The sequence below is a fragment of the Tiliqua scincoides genome, chromosome 1, assembly GCF_035046505.1.
Source record: "Tiliqua scincoides isolate rTilSci1 chromosome 1, rTilSci1.hap2, whole genome shotgun sequence".
NCBI classification, from domain to species: domain Eukaryota; kingdom Metazoa; phylum Chordata; class Lepidosauria; order Squamata; family Scincidae; genus Tiliqua; species Tiliqua scincoides.
Window position 1 is genome coordinate 47919072 of NC_089821.1, and position 15856 is coordinate 47934927.

General features: G+C 46.0%; 1 protein-coding gene across 6 annotated transcripts in view; it reads left to right on the forward strand.

The window, feature by feature from the left end:
- Positions 1–15856, forward strand: part of SBF2 (SET binding factor 2) — a 344987-nt gene that overhangs the window by 259523 nt on the left and 69608 nt on the right. The gene's annotated exons all lie outside the window — the stretch shown is intronic.

Here is a 15856-nt window from a genome sequence, read left to right on the forward strand (position 1 = left end):
CATAGAGGAGTTCCTTTGGGATCCGGCCATCATCCATTCTCATGACATGACCGAGCCAACGCAGGCGTCTCTGTTTCAGCAGTGCATACATGCTAGGGATTCCAGCACATTCCAGGACTGGAACTTTGTCCTGCCAGGTGATACCGAGGATGCGTTGGAGGCAGCGCATGTGGAAAGCGTTCAGTTTCCTCTCCTGTTGTGAGTGAAGAGTCCATGACTCGCTGCAATACAGAAGTGTACTCAGGATGCAAGCTCTGTAGACCTGGATCTTGGTATGTTCCGGCAGCTTCTTGTTGGACCAGACTCTCTTTGTGAGTCTGGAAAACGTGGTAGCTGCTTTACCGATGCGCTTGTTTAGCTCGGTATCGAGAGAAAGAGTGTCGGAGATCGTTGAGCCAAGGTACACAAAGTCATGGGCAACCTCCAGTTCATGCGCAGAGATTGTAATGCAGGGAGGTGAGTCCACATCCTGAACCATGACCTGTGTTTTCTTTAGGCTGATCGTCAGTCCAAAATCTTGGCAGGCCTTGCTAAAACGATCCATGAGCTGCTGGAGATCTTTGGCAGAGTGGGTAGTGACAGCTGCTTCGTCGGCAAAGAGGAAGTCACGCAGACATTTTAGCTTGGACTTTGCTCTCAGTCTGGAGTGGTTGAAGAGCTTTCCGTCTGATCCGGTCCGGAGATAGATGCCTTCTGTTGCAGTTCCAAAGGCATGCTTCAGCAGGACAGCGAAGAAAATCCCAAACGAGGTCGGCACAAGAACACAGCCCTGCTTCACTCCTCTTCGGTTGTCAGAGGGGTCTGATGTGGAGCCATCAAAGACAACAGTGCCCTTCATGTCCTTGTGGAAGGATCTCATGATGCTAAGGAGCCTGGGTGGACATCCGATCTTGGGGAGGATCTTGAAGAGGCCGTCCCTGCTGACCAGGTTGAAAGCCTTCGCGAGATCTATGAAGGCTATAAAGAGTGGTTGTCGTTGTTCCCTGCATTTCTCCTGCAGTTGTCTAAGGGAGAATACCATATCAGTGGTCGACCTGTTGGCTCGGAATCCGCACTGTGATTCTGGATAAACGCTCTCTGCAAGTACCTGGAGCCTCTTTAGTGCAACTTGGGCAAACAGCTTTCCTACAACACTAAGGAGAGAGATGCTATAGTTGTTGCAGTCACGCCTCTCGCCTTTGTTCTTGTACAGCGTGATGATGTTTGCATCCCTCATGTCTTGAGGTACTCCACCTTCTCTCCAGCAGAGACAGAGGATTTCATGCAGCTCAGTGACAATGATCTCTTTGCAGCACTTTAGGACCAGCAGGGATGCAGTCTTTTCCAGGTGCCTTGCCAAAGGCAAGGGAGTCCAGGGCCACGTGAAGTTCTTCTAGTGTTGGTTCACTGTCAAGCTCCTCCAGCACAGGCAGGCACTCAATGTTGTTCAGCGCTTCTTCGGTGACTACATTTTCTCTGGAATATAGCTCATAGTAGTGCTGCACCCAGCGTTCCATCTGCTGCACCTGATCCTGGATGACCTCGCCTGTGGCAGACTTCAGAGGGGCAATTTTCTTCTGCGTTGGAGCTAGGGCCTGTTTGATACCAATTGAATTGCCCCTCTGTATGGCATACTATCTGAACAAAGAAATAGTGTATTAAAAATTGCTTGAAGTTGCTACATATTTTATTGTTTTATTTCACTGATCCCAAGAGATGTGTTCTATGAATTGAATAATTCTTAAAAAGAAACATTAGTACTTTAGATTGATATGTTTTTTAATGGTGTTATTTGTTTTACTCAGAAGTAAGCCCATTGTGTTCAGAAAGATTTAGAACCCAATCCTGAGCTTGGTGCACCAGCTCAGCGCCCTAGTGCCAGTACTCCACCAGTGGTAGCCCAGCACCGGCTGGTGCTGGTCTACCGTCAGGTGAGTACTGGAGCTCTGCCGCTCGGCGGTCACGCGGACCAGCAAGGAGCGTTGTGGTAGGTGGAGGCGTTGGGGGGAGGAGGTGTTGGGGGAAGGTTCCGGGGAGAGGGTGAGGAGGAGGCGTGCCAGGGGGAGGGAGTGGGTCAGGAGGGAGGCCTCTGTTTTGGGCCGCCGGCCAGACACGGAGGCTCAAAATTCTACACCGACCCAAGGGTCGACGTGGAATTGAGCCCCACTGCAGGGCTACTCGACTTACCCGGGCAAAGGGGACAAAAGTCCCCTTCTCCCAAGGAGGCGCAGGCAGTACATGCAAAGTGCGCAGCCATTTTTGGCGCCACTGCAGCCCCACATGCTGGACAGCTCAGGATTGTACTGTTAGGCTGTAATCCTATACTATGCATTGAAAACAAAACACATCTAACAATAGGTAAAAATGAAATATCTAGGCTCACCTCCTGAAAACTTAAATCGCTCAAATGGGCTATTTAAATCCTCTGCAGCAATAACTTGCACTTTCGTCTGTTTAAGGACCACAGCACAGATGAAAGTCAAGAACTGATGATTATCAAAGGATACCCTTATTTAGCTTGCAAATTTTTGTTTGGCCAGTGAACAATGTAAAAAATTAAGTAAACATAAATGTGTGCAAAACCTAAATAAGCAGAATTAAAAGAAAAATAAGCATAACAGTGATGATGAACATTGAGGAAGTTGAGTGGATTTTAATGAAATACGTAAGTGTGTAGACAAAATCTGAAATGTGCTGATAATTGAAACCTGCTAAAAGAGCAAAGCCATGGAAGTCAAGTGTTTGGAAATCAAGTTATTTCTGTAGATTCAAAGACTTTCAAACAATGTACAATGTGAAACAATGTGAAAAACCAGAAGTGACTCTTTTTTTGCTCTCGGAGTCAATCGGAGCCCAGCAGAGGCTGCATATGGCTATGCATGGCCTCTACTGGGCTCAGAAGACCCTCTGGAGGTGAGGGGAGCAGTGCAGAGCAGAACTACAGGGCCCCCCTCTAGTTGCAGGCAGGTTTATAGCAATTGCCTCTCTCAAACCAAAACAAAATGGGAAAGAGCATTATATTAGTGGTGTTGGTGTATTATATTTCCTGTAATACACTTAATTTTGAACTTGTGAATATGCATGGCTTTCATGGGCAAGATGATTGAGCATGCAGTGGCAAACCACCTCTAGGATGGTTCTTAGATGAAATGGATGTTCTAGATCCATATCTAGTTTCAGCAAATAGGTTACCTACTCTGAAAGAGGTTTTGTGGAGCTGGCTGCGCTCCAGATATGAACTATCCTTGGTTTGGTTTTCTGGCATCCTCAAATATATGAGGTTGAGGCTGCAGAGGACTCTACCTGATAAGGTACTGAGGATGGCACATGGGAATTAGTGCTTCTCTTTCCTTGTTCTTATTTTTCACATGAAAGTTCTCCCACCTTTGTTCCTTGCTTTGGCCGCTAAGGCTCCTAGAGTGGCTTACATAAAATCAATTTTAAAAACCCAAATATGACCATTAAATAACATGTTTATAAGGATGGCTGTTGTTTCCTCTGCTAGCTACTGTTTCCTCTGCTGGTCATAGGGAAGTTGGTTCTGTTAGCCACCCTGAGTGCAGGAGGGGCTAACTGGAGAGTAGTAGCTTGAGGAGGTGAAGATGCTGTGATACTTCATCATGGTTAAAGGATGTACTGACACTGCCATTAATCTTGGTTGGCATTAACCAGGATTCGAAAGCGGGATTTTAAGTTGGATTTAAATGCTGGTTACAAAGGAGACCTGGTTAGCATTAACCATGGTTAATGTTGGTGCTGATGTAGTTTGTCACCCTGATTAAGACCAGTGGAGGGAATCTGCATAGGAGAAGAGAGGCTGGGGAGAAAGTAGAGGAGTGGGCATTTGCTGCTTTAACTAATGGATTGAGAGCAATAAGTTTACACCAACCCTTGCACCTGCACAGCCACTTTAGCCTCTCTTTCTTGGTTAATGGCCCTGCATAACAAAATGGGCAAGACTATAAAGCTACTAATATCAAAAGCGCACAAACCACCAATTTTTACTGGTGACGCTGAGAAGAATTTCTGGAGAGAAGAAGGACAGTGCTATGTATTTTAATGGTCCAGTCACCTGCCGCCCAATGCCTCTATCACCAGAAAACCTACTTCCACAACCACTTGTCTTTGTGTCTTGCCACAGTTCCCAGGCAGGAACCACTTGTCTTTGTGTCTTGCCAGGTTCCCAGGCAGGTTCCTAATGCATATCTAGAGTCAGATAGGATTGACTCTGTAGATCCTTTCTGAGTTCCATTGTGCTGCAATGTACTGGCACCAGAACTGCAAAACTTTGTACCGTGACTGCCATCTTAAGGGACGGTGTGGGTGAATGTGAGAAAGTCATACGAGTTGGTTTTTATTGTGTGGGGATTGATGCATGTGTGTGTGCCCTCAAGATGGCTGTTCAGCATACCGTGTACCCTGTAAAGCAATTCTTGTTTCAGTATAGTTTTACCAGAACTATAGAAAGAATCTCATGGGCACTAATGTTTGTTTTTGGTGTTGGTCAGGTTTGAACCAGCATTTCAGTTAGGAACCATTTTCCTTACAATGCTTTGCATATATGTATTGGACCACAGGTAGTCTTCAGTTTCAATATTTTACCAATTTTTAGCAAGTTGAAATTGGCTCACAGAAGAACTATTTTAAATATACATATTACAGTGGCGCCATTCACACTAAGAAAGTTATGAAGTTCTGTCAGAATTTCTAGTATGTTCCCTGTTGAGGTTTTATAACTTGGCATAAAAATACACTTGGCAAAAATGACCTTTACGTTGTTTTTGCAAGGTTATAGGGAAAGGGCAATATGACCTGAAGCTAGAGTTTGAAACGGATAATTAAATGTTCACACCTCACTTTACTGAAGAAATGTCGGCATATCTGTTACATCTGAGCTAGAACTGCATAAATGGACATGCAAGTGTGAAAATATTACACACAGTATCCAGTCAACTTAGCACTTCTTAATCCAGTTTGATTCATTGGGATAATTAGCGTTTGCTTAATTCCTAATTTGAATTAATTCCCAGTTTGAAGAGACTGATTAATTCCCAGTTTGAAGAGAAACTGGGAAAATTAATTCCCAGTTTGAAGAGATTAGTTTGAATTAATTCCCAGTTTGAAGAGACACTTGGCCAACAGTCTGAGGCTAGGAGGCAAAGAAGGAAGGCCCATAGCCAGGGAGACAGACCAGGGACAGACTGCACTTGCTCCCAGTGTGGAAGGGATTGTCACTCCCGAATTGGCCTTTTCAGCCACACTAGACGCTGTTCCAGAACCACCTTTCAGAGCGCGATACCATAGTCTTTCGAGACTGAAGGTTGCCAACAATTAATTAAATTCCTAATTTGAAATCAGTGGAACTTAAGTGCTCAGCTTTGTTTGGAGCATGTCCCTAATCAGTTAGTTTGCCTGTGTATTATGATAGCTCTGTTATTCCTGACCTGGATTTCTGTGTGTCAGATAACAAGACATTTGGATTTCAGTTTTGCAATCATCCAATTTAATCTTAAAGCAGAAAGTTGTAAAATGGTGTGCTTTACATATATCTTAGTGCACAAACTTGATGTGTTCTCTTTTTTTTTAGATTCAGACACCTTTATTAGGCATTATTAAGCATACAAAAAAAAACATACAGAAGTGCACAAACATAACATAGCAAACTACAAATAACACCTATAACCAAACACTTCAGAGAGTAGGGGCACGCTTCAGATTAGTCGCCACGATTTGTGAGATAAATTTAGCTATCTGAGAGACAATGTCAAAATCAGTGGAGGTTAATAAAAATTGCAATCTAGCAAAATCCTCAGCAAGGGCGTTAAGGTGAAATTGAAGGGCCAGACATTTCCTTCTGGCCTCATTGTGGAGTGGACAATGAAGACGAAGGTGGTCTAACGTTTCTACAGCCTGCTGAGGACAGGGACAGATTCTTTCCTGAAAAGGAATGCCATTAAATCTACCCCAAAGAACAGAAGATGGAATAGAATTACAATGGGCCATAGAAAAGGCCCTTTTAATCTTTGGGCATTCCAAAATATAAAGATAATTGGGAATTTCGCCTACTTTAACCAGTAAGTGATAAAATAAAGGTGAACAAGTTTTATTGGCTGCAGATAAAATATTAGAGGAGTGAATATCCAGGAGTCTCCCTTTAATGAGCCTGAAAGCCTCAGCTTGGGACAAATGGCCAAGTAAGTCAGGCTCAACTCCCAATTGTTTTATTTTTGCGCTCCAAAGTTTATCAGAGAAGTAATGGTCAACAAGGAGGTGATATAAAAGGGTCAGAATTATAGAATATTTTGAGCCAAAATTTAATCGCTCTAATCCATGCCAGTGTTTCAAGTTGGATTTGGCCTGATTCAAGACAGAGCACCGCATAAGACACAAACCGGGGCAAACCCAGTGTGCTTCTTAAGAAAGTTGATTGAATCTGCTCTAGTGAATTATTGAATGACCTAATCCAAAGTGGAACCCCATATAATAATTGGGGGGAGCATTTCGCAATGCTTTCCGAGCATTGGCTCGGAATCCGCACTGCAATTCTGGATAGACGCTTTCTGCAAGTACCTGGAGCCTCTTTAGTGTAACTCGGGCAAACAGCTTTCTTACAACGCTAAGGAGAGAGATGCCACAGTAGTTATTGCAGTCACCCCTGTCGCCTTTGTTCTTGTACAGCGTGATTATGTTTGCATCCCTCATGTCCTGTGGTACTCCACCTTCTCTCCAGCAGAGACTCTGGATTGTCTCTGGATTGTCTATGTCTGGGAAAGACCTCTCTCTGAAACTCTGGAGAGCCACTGCCAGTCAGCATAGGCAATGCTTGATGGGCCAGTATAAGGCGAATTGCTGTGCTCCTAATGGCAAAATATCCTGAGCAAATGCAATGGCTGTGGGGACTAAACTTGCTACATTTTTTCTACCCTATATATAAACTCTATATATAAAGGGAAGAGCCTCTGGCTCTTGCCTCTGGCTGAGCTGATTGTGGCCCCTATCCTGCGCTGAATACAGTGCAAGCCTCTTGGCTTGCCTGGTCCAGTGCAGGATAGGGGCCACAATCAGCTCAGCCAGAGGCAAGAGCCAGAGGCTCTTCCCTTTATTCCTGGGTAAGGTGCCCTGGCCCCAATCCCCTTGGACCTTCGCCACCTCCTGAGGTGACATAAGTCCAAGGAGAGTGGAGCAGTTTCAAGCTGCTCCAAACTCCCCGGGAATGGGGGTCGGGATCTGGCATAACCGCCAGATCCCAGCCCCGCCTCCCACTCCCCACAAGCCCACCTCCAGCACCACCCACCTTCCCCCGCTCAGGAATGCCTCCCTCCTGCCTCCTCCCCACAGACCGCAGAGCCTTGCATCAGTCCAGCTGGGCTGACGCAAGGCTCTCTCCCTTCGTCGGCATAGAGGCTTCTGCCAGCCTCCGCAGGCCAGTGCGCCTCTGCATGTTGGCCTTGCCGACTATCAAGGAGGTGCAAACCTGCCTTACTGCATGTTTTCGACCCTGCTGGGCTGGTGCACTGGCCCATGTGCAGCTCAGGATTGCACTGTTAGTAAGGTGAACGTTCTCCAGGTTTCTCCCTATTGATATCACCTTCCTCCCCCCCCCCCCGCCATTGTAGGAAACTCCAAGATTACCCTGTGGTATTCATTCCTTCAAATCATAGGAGGCTCTGCATTCTCCTTTTCTGCACTGAAAAGTACATGACAGGAACATAAGAACATAAGAACAGCCCCACTGGATCAGGCCATAGGCCCATCTAGTCCAGCTTCCTGTATCTCACAGTGGCCCACCAAATGCCCCAGGGAGCACACCAGATAACAAGAGACCTCATCCTGGTGCCCTCCCTTGCATCTGGCATTCTGACATAACCCATTTCTAAAATCAGGAGGTTGCACAAACACATCATGGCTTGTACCCCATAATGGATTTTTCCTCCAGAAACTTGTCCAATCCCCTTTTAAAGGCGTCTAGGCTAGACGCCAGCACCACATCCTGTGGCAAGGAGTTCCACAGATTGCGCCCTATGACGGATTGCTGCTGTCTTATCTGTGCCCCACTGTGGAGAGCTTCTAGGTTCTTATATCATAATAGGAATAAGCTTTTTCCAAAAAATAGTTGGGTGTCTTAGAATGTCAGTTGCAGCACCAATTGCTGAATTGGTCCAGTATGCCAAAGGTTTGGATACTGGATTTATATGTAGTTTATACAGTCCCAGTGCACTACATGATTTATTTTGTGGCTCTCTGTATACCCATCTAGAGCAGTGGTTCTCACACTTTGAGGGAGCTTTACTCTTTCAGTCAGTCTTTGTGTGGGAGGGGCTAGGGCAGCGACATAATCCCCAGGATCGTGCTGCTAAGGGGGGTGAGGTGGGTGCTTGTGACTTAGTTTATGAAGACAGGGCTGCAGGAGGTGTGGGGTGCCCTGCGCAGCCCTCTGCAGCACTCCCCAAGACTTGGAACTTTCACTGAAAGCGGGCGCAAAGCACTTCCGTTTTGCAGGAGATGCTTTGCGCTCACTTTCAGTGAAAGTTCCAAGCCTCGGGGAGTGCTGCACAGGGCTGCACAGGGCTCCCCACACCTCCTGCAGCGAGTCACAAGCACCCCCTCACCCCCCCAAACGGATGCGATCCTGGGGATTGCTTCCCTTCCTCTCCCCTTCTCCAGCCCCTTAAAGGGACTGGGGAACCTGTACACAAACTGGTGGGTCACAACCCACCAGTTTGGGAACCACTGATCTAGAGAAACCAGGTAACAGTGTGAGTTCAAGACTGATCCTAGGTTATGTACACAGTGGGATGAGGAATATAGGGCTAATCGGCAACTCGAGAGGTTGTATGAAGAGTGATTTGCATAGAGTCACATAGTGCAGTTTCAATATTTCTAATCTTTGTAAGATTTCTCTTTATGGGCATATTTGTTATGCATAGATGGGCTCTGTATCTTTTTCAGCTGATTGAAACACTGAGCATCCAGGGAAAGGCATCACTCTTTGATCATGCTGCCCTAAGTCGAAGGAGGAATGGCATTCTGTTTCCACAGAAATCTGTTGCCCTCTGCTGGCTGCTGTTTGACTGCACTGGATAACACTCTTTCTTAATGTGAAGCACCTATAGACTCACCTCAGAAAGACTGCATGTACAAATCAAGCAAGGAAGCCTCTTGAATAATACCGAGTTTAGCATTCTTTTTTTTTTTTTTTACAAAAGATGATGTCATGTAACTTAACAAGTGTTCAACAGCAGTAAAAAATTTGGGGGAAAAATTGATCTGGGATTCGTGTTCCAATAATGCTATTCCTTACTCTACAAGATTAATGATCCAATAAAAGCAGTGCTTCCCAAACTGTGGGTTGGGTCCCGAAACTGAAACTGAGAAGCCGATAGTTGACAAAGAAAATGTATTGAGCCCTATAGAAAGTGAAACTTGCATGTTTACTTGCAAGTAGGTGAATTGGGTCCTATAAAAGACCAGGCAGAGGGGAATGCAAGAACATCAGAATGGTCCTGATCTGATGAACCTGCAGCTCATCAAATCTCTGGAAGATTCCCCCCACCATAATAAATAGTAAATAGGATAAAACCAGAAGATTGAGCAGCTAGTAAAATGAAATCTTTTTTTTTTTTTAGTCTTATAAAGCTAGGTGTATCCTGATAGAGTGTCATTTTAAAAAGTGGGTCCCAGTGCTAAAAGTTTGGGAACCACTGCAATAAAGCTTTCCTTATTCTGCATCATAGCTGACGAAGGAATGCAAAACTGCAATGTATGTGAAGCATCTAGAGCTTCAAGGAATAAATTAGCCTCTTTAAGGGCTACAAGATCCATCTCAATATTGTTTGCAGGACTTTGTGTATAGTTTAGAAAGAATAAACATGGATTTTTTTTTTATTTTTTGCTGCAATAAAACGTGTTGCATTTCTTCTGTTTATAGGTTTTTGCATTTTTATTCTACCTTTCCTGCAGTAAATTCAGAGTGGTAGACCAACCACTCTGAGTCTGCAAGTGCTGCAACAAAACTGATCCATCTTTTTATAAGGTCTTAAGATGTTTACCTTTCCCATTGGCTAACTCAGGGGTCTCCAAACCCCAACCCGGGGGCCAGATGCAGCCTGCGGCAAGCCTCTATCCGGCCCACAGCCAGCCTCTGATCTCCTGAGAGCCTCTGGTCCAGTTGACCAAACACAACCAGAGTTGTGTTTGTGGGGTGGGGAAATGGGAGTCCATTTAAGTGTTCCTTTATTTCTTGGGCTGTGTTGGTGCTTGGAGAAATCCTTGACATTTAAACCCATTCATTTATTCACTCATCTAAGTTCCATCTCTGATGTATTTACTTAAATTTTATATTTAATATTTTTCCAGCCCTCAACACTGTGCCAGATATTTGATGTGGCCCTTCAGCCAAAAATTTAGAGACCCCTGGGCTAACTAATTGGTGAGAACCCACACCCTCAGCCCATTTGAGTTCAAGCCATGGTCAGGTGCATAAAGTGCCACCTGGGTTTGTGTCACCCAGTGCAAGAGCTCATTGCATCATCCCCATGATGGACCTTTTCCTACCATAAAGAATAAATTACAATATCATATGCACAGTCTAAATATAAATTATGAAATTCTGGAGACTAAAATAAAAATGTCTCTGACAAAAGCTACTGCATTAATCATCATCACATGCTTTACTACTGCTGGCTTGTAGAGCAATATTGAACTATGCTAAAAGACTTTAAGGGTTTAATGGTGTCTTCCTCACACACAGTCTCAGTGGTTTTCTCTTTTTTACTGTGAAATCCTAGTAAAACCAAACAATATTGTATTCATCCTGATAAAGTGTTAAACTTGCAGATATGTATTTTGTATCTTACAAAAGATACAAAAGGCTTTTTCTTTATTTCTTATTTTTAAAATAATGAATCACCAGGACTCAGACACTTTGGTGCTGAACAGGTTTCTATCCTAAAAGTGGCAATAAAAATTTCAGAACGGTCTGTTGTGAAACTCAACTATTTAATCTTTCTCACAAAGCTCAGAAAAGCTGTTATAAAGATTGCAATGAAGACCTTTTTAATCTGATGATCTTTTTTATGCAGTAGTCCGTCTGAGCTAGATATTATTGACATGCAAAATCAAAAATCAAAAGAGAACAGAACTAGGAGGGAAAGCACCTGCAGAGTAGGTTACGCCCATCAGCAGCCTTTTGTCCTCCTGAGCTTTTGTAAACTCACCTGGGAAGACCAGCCCCCCTTTCAATCAGCAAGGGAGGAGGAGCCAGCCAGGAGTATAAAGCTAGGGCCTGTTATCGCGTGAGGCTCTCTGCAGACGCGTGAGGCCTCTGGGAACCCTAAGTGCCTCTGGGACCCCAAGTGCCAGGTAAACTGAGAGTTTAGCATCTGGGCGAGTTCAGCAGCAGGGCGAGGAGGCCAGGGCCCCATACACTGCCCTTCCTCTTCCTTTGAGAAGAGGGCTGCTAACCTGTGTAGGGTTTTTAAAAAAGTACCCCCTAAATAAAGCAACAACAACAAAAAAGCTATGCAGTCAGACAGCCAGCAGCAGGGTGGGGGCTATCCAGTGTTCTGCATCGAGTGCCACATGTATGATTATATGCCCCTGGGGCATAAGTCATGGGTGTGTCCTCGGTGCAAGGAGCTCCAGGGACTCAGGGAACGCGTCTGCTCCCTTGAAGCCTTGTGGCCGACCTGGAGAAGCGCAGGCAGGCAGAGGAGGACCGTGGGGAGACTTCGGGGGACGATCAGGCTGCGTCCCAACCTCAGGCGTGCAGCTCCTCAGCTGCCCGGGTGGGAAGTCTCAGGGCTGGAGGACATCATCCTGGAGAGGAGTGAAACAATTCCCTGGGGGGGAACCCTTCTCCAGGGGATAGGCCCGTATCCGAACGCACTCGGGATAATCCTCGGCGGGAGGGGGGTCGGGGGCTTCTTGTAGTGTGGGATTCGATTATTAGAAACATAGAGAGGGGGGTTTGCAACGGATGTGAGGACCGCATGGTGACTTGCCTGCCTGGTGCGAAGGTTGTGGACATCACTTCTCGTCTAGACAGGCTGGTAGACAGTGCTGGGGAGGAGGTAGCGGCTGTGGTGCATGTTGGCACCAACGACGTGGTCAAGTGTAACTGGGAGGTCCTGGAGGCCAAATTTAGGCTTTTAGGCAGGAAGCTGAAAGCCAGGACCTCAAAGGTAGCATTCTCTGAAGTGCTACCTGTTCCATGCGCAGGGCCAGCTAGGCAGGCGGAGATCAGGGGTCTCAATGCGTGGATGAGACGGTGGTGTAGGGAGGAGGGGTTTAGATTCGTTAGGCACTGGAGAACGTTTTGGAACAAGCGGGGCCTGTACAAAAGGGACGGGCTCCACTTGAATCAGAATGGAACCAGACTGCTGGCGCATAACATTAAAAAGGTGGCAGAGCAGCTTTTAAACTGATCCCTGGGGGAAGGCCGACAGGAGCTGAGGGGCATCCGGTTCGGGACTCCTCATCCCTATGGGATGAGGATGGGGAGGTTAGAGAACAACAAGACAAAGGCAGAGTAGGAGAAGAAATTGGGAAAGGTAGGGTGATGGGATGTGATAGACAGTTTGGCACAATGAGAGGATGTGAGGAAAAGGAGCGAATAAGCAGCCCATCCTGGGGCATTCCGTGTACAAATGCTTTTATGCGAATGCCCGTAGTCTACGAGCAAAGGCGGGAGAACTGGAATGTCTGGTGAACAGGGAAAACATTAACATAGTGGGCATAACGGAAACCTGGTGGAATGTGGAGAATCAGTGGGATACCGCAATCCTGGGCTATAAACTCTACAGGAGGGACAGGCAGGGGCGTGTTGGACGTGGGGTGGCCGTTTATGTTAAGGAAGGGATAGAATCCAGCAAAGTAGAGATTGAAGGTGGGTCCGACTCCACCGTAGAATCTCTGTGGGTTAAATTACCAGGCTTGTGCAGCGATGTAATACTGGGGGCGTGCTATTGTCCTCCAGACCAGAAATCGGATGGGGACCTTGAAATAAGGAAACAGATCAGGGAGGTGACAAGGAGGGACAGGGTTGTAATCATGGGGGACTTCAATTATCCTCATATTGACTGGGTCAATTTGTGTTCTGGTCACGATAAGGAGACCGGATTTCTTGACATGCTAAATGACTGTGCCTTAGAGCAGCTAGTCACGGAGCCCACCAGAGGGCAGGTGACTCTGGATTTAATATTGTGCGGTACGCAGGACCTGGTTAGAGATGTAAATGTTACTGAGCCATTGGGGAACAGTGATCATGCTGCGATCCGTTTTGACATGCACGTTGGGGGAAGAATACCAGGCAAATCTCTAACAAAAACCCTTGACTTCCGATGGGCAGACTTCCCTCAAATGAGGAGCCTGGTTAGAAGGAGGTTGAAAGGGAGGGTAAAAAGAGTCCAATCTCTCCAGAGTGGATGGAGGCTGCTTAAAACAACAGTAATAGAGGCCCAGCAGAGGTATATACCGCAAAGAAAGAAGGGTTCCACTAAATCCAGGAGGGTGCCTGCATGGCTAACCAGCCAAGTTAGAGAGGCTGTGAAGGGCAAGGAAGCTTCCTTCCGTAAATGGAAGTCTTGCCCTAATGAGGAGAATAAAAAGGAACATAAACTGTGACAAAAGAAATGTAAGAAGGTGATATGGGAGGCCAAGCGAGACTATGAGGAATGCATGGCCTGCAACATTAAGGGGAATAATAAAAGCTTCTTGAAATATGTTAGAAGCAGGAAACCCGCCAGAGAAGCGGTTGGCCCTCTGGATGGTGAGGGAGGGAAAGGGGAGATAAAAGGAGACTTAGAGATGGCAGAGAAATTAAATGAGTTCTTTGCATCTGTCTTCACGGCAGAAGACCTTGGACAGATACCGCTGCCTGAACGGCCCCTCCTAACAGAGGAGTTAAGTCAGATAGAGGTTAAAATAGAAGATGTTTCAGACCTCATTGATAAATTAAAGATCAATATGTCACCGGGCCCTGATAGCATCCACCCAAGAGTTATTAAGGAATTGAAGAATGAAGTTGCAGATCTCTTGACTAAGGTATACAACTTGTCCCTCAAAACGGCCACGGTGCCAGAAGATTGGAGGATAGCAAATGTCACGCCTATCTTTAAAAAGGGAAAGAGGGGGGACCCGGGAAACTATAGGCCGGTCAGCCTAACATCCATACCGGGTAAGATGGTGGAATGCCTCATCAAAGATAGGATCTCAAAACACATAGATGAACAGGCCTTGCTGAGGGAGAGTCAGCATGGCTTCTGTAAGGGTAAGTCTTGCCTCACAAACCTTATAGAATTCTTTGAAAAGGTCAACAGGCATGTGGATGCGGGAGAACCCGTAGACATTGTATATCTGGACTTTCAGAAGGCGTTTGACACGGTCCCTCACCAAAGGCTACGGAAAAACTCCACAGTCAGGGAATTAAAGGGCAGATCCTCTCCTGGATTGAAAACTGGTTGAAGGCCAGGAAACAGAGAGTGGGTGTCAATGGGCAATTTTCACAATGGAGAGAGGTGAAAAGCGGTGTGCCCCAAGGATCTGTCCTGGGACTGGTGCTTTTCAACCTCTTCATAAATGACCTGGAGACAGGGTTGAGCAGTGAGGTGGCTAAGTTTGCAGACGACACCAAACTTTTCCGAGTGGTGAAGACCAGAAGTGATGGTGAGGAGCTCCAGAAGGATCTCTCCAGACTGGAAGAATGGGCAGCAAAATGGCAGATGCGCTTCAATGTCAGTAAGTGTAAAGTCATGCACATTGGGGCAAAAAATCAAAACTTCACAAATAGGCTGATGGGTTCTGAGCTGTCTGTGACAGATCAGGAGAGAGATCTTGGGGTGGTGGTGGACAGGTCGATGAAAGTGTCGACCCAATGTGCGGCAGCAGTGAAGAAGGCCAATTCTATGCTTGGGATCATTAGGAAGGGTATTGAGAACAAAATGGCTAGTATTATAATGCCGTTGTGCAAATCTATGGTAAGGCCACACCTGGAGTATTGTGTCCAGTTCTGGTCGCCGCATCTCAAAAAAGACATAGTGGAAATGGAAAAGGTGCAAAAGAGAGCGACTAAGATGATTACGGGGCTGGGGCACCTTCCTTATGAGGAAAGGCTATGGTGTTTGAGCCTCTTCAGCCTAGAAAAGGGGGACATGATTGAGACATACAAAATTATGCAGGGGATGGACAGAGTGGATAGGGAGATGCTTTTTAAACTCTCACATAATACCAGAACCAGGGGACATCCACTAAAATTGAGTGTTGGGCGGGTTAGGACAGACAAAAGAAAATATTTCTTTACTCAGTGTGTGGTCAGTCTGTGGAACTCCTTGCCGCAGGATGTGGTGCTGGCGTCTAGCCTAGACGCCTTTAAAAGGGGATTGAACAAGTTTCTGGAGGAAAAATCCATTACAGGGTACAAGCCATGATGTGTATGCGCAACCTCCTGATTTTAGAAATGGGTTATGTCAGAATGCCAGATGCAAGGGAGGGCACCAGAATGAGGTCTTTTGTTATCTGGTGTGCTCCCTGGGGCATTTGGTGGGCCGCTGTGAGATACAGGAAGCTGGACTAGATGGACCTATGGCCTGATCCAGTGGGGCTGTTCTTATGTTCTTATATTCTCTTCTGTAAGTCGGTTCGTAAGATACTATTATCCCAGTATTCTTATTTCTAGGCCTTACGCCTCCCTGGTGACTCTCATGGGCCATGTCTTCAAGACCCCAGAGTCCTGTATCTGTAAGATGTTGATTCCAAAGAAACAAGATTATGGTCCTCTTTCCCTGTTTCCTCACTCAGATAAATGTATTTGGACATTATATATGCATACACAGTTGGGGTTAATCCCTAGTATACTACAGTTGCTTATTTTATTAATGGC